The 5,644-nt window shown below is 44.8% G+C and overlaps 1 long non-coding RNA gene across 1 annotated transcript; it reads left to right on the forward strand.

Moving 5' to 3' along the window:
* The first annotated feature begins 2,591 nt into the window (after positions 1–2,591).
* Positions 2,592–5,020, forward strand: LOC121041464 (uncharacterized). Its single transcript, XR_005795752.1, has 2 exons — positions 2,592–2,954; positions 4,594–5,020. It is a non-coding gene; the product is annotated as an uncharacterized LOC121041464 (long non-coding RNA).
* Positions 5,021–5,644: the final 624 nt, after the last annotated feature.

Below are 5,644 nucleotides of genomic sequence, written 5' to 3' on the forward strand. Positions count from 1 at the left end.
AGCAAGAAACCTGCATAACGTATTCCTGCATTAAATCTTCTCTGCTTTAAGTACCTGCGTGGTTTCTGTTTCCCCTGCTTAGGCACCAACTGACATTCCTGCACACAGGACCCCGCCAGAGCCCACCTTTCTACTTTGCTGGAAGGGGGAGGAGACCTGCCAGGCCACTGTTCCTCAGAGCAGCCCTGAAAGGAAGCCTGGAGCAAATTATGTAGGTTGAGAACCTATTAGAGGCAGAGAATGTCTATTCCCACTACTGGTCTATGGCGATTTACTCTTCCAGAAGGCAAATCTTTTTCTTTTTCTTTTTTTAAATTTATTCTGGGTGGGGAGGGGAAGAGAGAGGGAAAAAGAGAATCCCAAGAAGGTTTCACACTCGGTGCAGAGCCCAACGCAGGGCTTGATCCCACGAACCGTGAGACCATGACCTGAGCCGAAGTCAAGAGTCAGACAGACACTTAACTGACTGAGCCACGCAGGTGCCCCTGGAAGGCAAATCTTCATGCTCATCCTACTCTTTTCTTTCTCAGGATTAAATATGCCCGTTTTAGTTCTCTGGCACATGGGGGCACCTGCCAAAGTAGAGAGATGCAAGGAGCCTTCTGGTCGTTCTACTCAGTGGGTGGGCTACTCACGAGTTTATAGCACCAAACAAAGAGTGTTGGAGGGGAATCTATATGTGTTATTTTGAAACGAGCATTAAAGCAGTTATCATGAGAAAAATCCCCACAGTTGTATTGCATTTCATTACGTTTGTTTTATGGCTTAGTACTGTGTTTGTTTTGCACAACATCTGTGCATCATATTGCGCGACCATCAGATAGATACACAGCTTGTGTGAATGATGCCCCCTGGAGCTGTGTGGTGCATCTACGGGATGGTCCCCATAGATTTCAACCTGGTCTTGGGACTTTAATATACAGGGGGAGCAGAAATCAAGACATAACCAGGGACTGCAAGGCAACCTGACTTCTGGGGAGGTCAAAGGAAGCAAAATCTAAAAAAGAAACCAAGGTGTCTGTTTTAAAAGAACCCCTCCAGTCAAAGGGAAGCAGGTTTGGTGAGCCGTGCACAGGAAAATCACCTGCGTGGGGTGTTAGCACGAGAGAGAGGGGGCCCTTGGCTCACATAACTAATTGCAGGCAGAAGGAAGAGAAAAATAACATGATTAACATGTTTCTCTCCTTCCCTCGATTAAGATGACAGAAGCAGACAATCTGCTGTTTGTGCAGAAAGCCACCAGAAAGAAGGGAAGAGAGCATCTGTTCTGAGAAACTGCTGTTTAAAAATGCAAGAAGTACACAAAGCAAAGGAAGAACTCTTTACAATGCAGGCTACTCACTTGGAAAACAGGGAGAACTGGGGAGGCTCCCATGGAGAAAGCTTCAAGTTGCTTCAAATCGCGGAAATGGGGCTCTGTGGTCCCATGGAGGGCTGGCTTGTTTGTCCTTCAGAGCTGTGGCTCTTGGGGGCTGTCTGTGGCTCTGATGCCCCATTGAGGAACACCCTTCCAAAGGAGAGAGGCACCACACACCCCCTACCTCTATGGCCAACCATTCTCACCCTCACTCACCAGTGTGGTCTATTTTTAGAATGAGTTACAGCACCCACCTCATTCCTCCTCCATTCTCTGCCCAAGAGGTGATGGTAACTATTTTAGACAGAAAATAAGGTGGGCTAGTATCTCCAATGGGATGAAGGCACTCTGAAGCCCCTCCAGTCTGAAAGGCCTGCATATACCTAGAAAAATCAGGGGCCTCATTCAAAGGTGCCAGGGAAGCAGCCTGCCAGCTGGACCAAACCGTCTTGAGGCCCTAAGAGTCAACTTGGCCTCTAAACCCTCTGTGTCTTGAGGGAATCAGTCAGGTGCAAAATAATGTCCCCTTATCAACACCTCTGGCTGCCTTTGATATTCAAATTAAGCATCTGAGAAAGGCTGTGGCTCAGAAGGGATGGTAGGGGGACAGGAGGTTTTGTAGACACCTTTCCAATGGTATATTCTAAACCGGTTAATTTGTAAACTGGACTAGATTGTAAGTGTGTGTGGACAGCAGCCATCTGTGCATTCTTCATGAGATTATCCTGATGCTAGTCTCGTACTAAGGACTTAATCGTGATTTCAATTGGTGAATGAATGGCCCTCAGGTTTTGCACCTCTCCCAGTTAACCACCCCTGCAAATAAGAACAGAAAATTCAACGGTCTTCTTTCCTGAGTCCCAGAGGTCTTTTTCTCCCCTACTCACTTGGTAGAAAGAATCATTTTCAAATCTGTTTTCTTATAGTAAAATGAGAGTAATACTAGACCCTTCTTATTGGGATTTAATGAGGTCAGGCATATGAAACAGCACAGCATCTAACGATTGTTGCTGTTATTACATTATTTCCAGGATGAAGTATGTTATCTCTAGGGATTCTGTGAGTAGGACGGGAGCCCTCTGACCCTCCCCTTTGAAAGAGAAGCAGGCAACACACAAATATGGCTGATGCAGAAAGAACCCAGTGGTAGCCATACTGATATTCCACTGGCTCCTGGCAACCATTCTCAGTGACCAAGCATTTGCATTCCACAGCCAGTCTGCAAATCCAGGGGTAGCCACAGACACGTATCTTTCCTTCTCCTGGTGCTGTGGCCAACCATTGCCAATTCCTTGAGAGAAGGACTGCCTGCAGCCCTGCTTTGGGTTTAGACGGGCACTCCCATTTACTTTTCGGTCCAGACAATTTTTCAAGTTCCAGGCTGGGGAGATTATGAGCAATGGTAAAGGAAAGATTCTTTGGTTTACTGGTGCTCTGTGAAGCCACAGCACCCACGGATTGCCCTGAGCTTCATCCCATTTATGAAGTTCAAGAGGCAAGTGGTTAGCCAGGATATACTTGGTTTTATGCCCTGCCTTGCAAGAAAGGCCTTTGCTGAATTACATTGGAAAGTTGTGTCTCAGTCTTAAAATCAAGGGTGAGTGTTACAACAGTCACTTGAAGAATGTTTGTGTGTCTTCTGTAAAACCCTCCCAGAACACATTACTATTATTGCCATTGTTGATATCCTTAGTCCCAGGTCTAGTAACAATATCTTACGTTTGTAATGTACTCAGTGGAGGATGTCTCGCTATAGATGAGTAAACGAGGTGAGAGCTGAAGAAAGGGGGTGAGGTGTTACAGGTGTTGGAGCCCCCTACCTTGCTGTCATGTCAGACCACACTGGCTAGCATGCTGTTCTATGTATAATGACCCACACGGTAGAGTCCTCTAAGAGTTAGGACCAGAAAAAAAGCTTGAATCGTCTGTGTCCTTGTATTCAACAATGTTTTCTCTTGGCTTTGGCCTGCCAAAGACTTCAGAAGCAAATGTGAAGATCAACCATAATCATACCAGTCTAGGCTTTTGGAATTCAAACTTTCCCATCTTTTTCTATTTCTTTTGATTTTCAGTTTCTATTTTAATAGTTTGATTGTTTGTGCCTTTTGTTTTATGCCATTGTAATCCTTTTGGGAAGTAAATGGAGACTATAACCTAAGAAAGACAAATCAATCAGCTACTTGAAGTTTTACCCGGCATGAAAAAGGACCACAGAACTTTTCCCTTATTCCAGATGTTTTGTGGCTCTGCTCTCTAGGGAAAGATCTTTTCAGAGTAGGGATGCCAGATAAAAAACGGGATGCATAATTAAGTTTGAATTTTACATAAATAATGAATAACTTTTAGTATAAATATGTCCCAAATATTGCATGCTAATTTTTTATAATGAAAATTATTTGTTTATCTGAAATTCAAATTTAACTAGATGTCTTGTGTTTTATCAGCTCAATCTGGTGGCCCTAATTCAGAGCGATAAAAATCCTAGAAAAGTAACTTGCTTTTGCACCTATGCATAGATTAGCTAAGGATAAAGCTGCAAAATTAAAACAAGTTTATAATAATAGTTTAAAACTCTGAACATGATTTGGACACCTGTAAAGTCAAATTTTGGACAAATGGCCTTTGGAAACATTCGGGTTCCCTGGCCAGTAGTTCATTGTTCATGCCCAGAAATGGCGTGCACTGAGACCAGTAACTTTTGGAGACCCCTGAAGACCACGTGGTCCTGCCTATGGTTTCCCAGGAGCTGTTGAACAGCACTTGACTTGGTGAGCCTCTCCACCATATACAGATACAAGTTTGGGCCAGTTTTCCCAATCTTTGAATTAGAATTTTTAAACTGAAAATTTCACTCCTACCTCCATGCAAAAGAACCAAATTCTCAGGGCACCTGGGTGGCTCAGTTGGTTAAGTGTCTGACTCTTGATTTTGGCTCAGTCATGATCTCATGGTTCGTGAGTTTGAGACCCACATGGGACTCCACGTTGACAGCTTGGAGCCTGCTTGGGATTCTCTTCGCCTCTCTCTGCCTCTCATGCTCTGGCATGTGTGTGCATACATGCGCTCTTTCTCTCTCTCAAAAATAAATAAATAAATTCAATTTACAAAAAAAAAAAAAAAAAAAAAAAGAACCAAATTCTTTCTCTGTCCCGGTACAAAATGTCTGCTGATCACTTCTGGGATCACTTTGGGTATTTTATAGGAGTTCCCATAGTTCTCTAATGTCTCCTTCCCAGCCCCCTCATTGTGTTCTGCGGTCTCATTCATACGAGGGGTGTGTGCCTGCTGCAACACAGCCAGAGAGCAAAGGAGCATGGCTGCTGGTTCCCTCCGCTGGTTCCCCCACGCCGGAGACCCCATCAAATAATCTCACGGTCCCGCATTTCCTCTGGCCTTACCGCCCTGCTGTGTCCAGAGGGAAATGGAGAGGATCATCTTTCTGAGCTCTGACCCATGGCTAACACATGCCCAAAGCTGCTCTGCTGGGGCCTCCACAAGGATAACAACTCCTTCTGCCTCTTCCTCAAGTCCTCTCCACTGGGCTTGAAGGACCCATCTCATGGGGACTGACAGAGGACAGTCACCTCATATCTGCCTTCTCTGCCCCAGAAAACAGAGCTCAAAGCTTCCTCCCTATAACAATAAAAGCTTTCAGGTAAATCAGCTTATGATATGGACTGGTCTTGAAGCTTTTCCAATAGTTTGCTAGACATGCTTAAACTTAACTGAAATTCAATGGGGAGCAGACCCTAAAGCTCACACTGATCCTTTTTGCACAAACCATGTCTGACCAGGGGACACTAGATGGCCTTAGAGAAGGTTGTGGTTGTGATCCTAATCACTTACACCTGTGTTTCAAGGACATTAGTATAAAAGGAGGATATCAGGCTGCCTGTCAGATACTATTTCCGCTTATCCATGATGCTGCTCTTTTGGGGGCATGAAGTCCCAGATTTTTCAAATTCCTCCCAACCAGCAGCCAACAACCAAAGCTGCCACAGGAGTGACCTTGTGTCCAGGGATAAAAAGTCTTACTGAGTCAGAGTGCGTGTGCTCCCCAGTGAAGACAAAGACAACCGGTGGCTAAAATGAGGCCATTACAGGGCACTTTACACTGATCTTTTTCCTCCCGTACTCTCCCTATTTTCCTCTTGTACATGTGCTGCATGGTGGTGCCTGTGGGATACTTGGAAATTTCATTTCTGTGTGCCAAAGCTCGGCACAGGTGTTCTGGACTGGCTTTGCCTTGCAGGTGTCCCTGAGTATCTTTTTGCAAGTTAAATTCTG

This window comes from Herpailurus yagouaroundi, unplaced genomic scaffold (genome assembly GCF_014898765.1).
Source record: "Herpailurus yagouaroundi ecotype Mexico unplaced genomic scaffold, PumYag 29, whole genome shotgun sequence".
In the NCBI taxonomy this organism is placed as follows: Eukaryota; Metazoa; Chordata; class Mammalia; order Carnivora; family Felidae; genus Herpailurus; species Herpailurus yagouaroundi.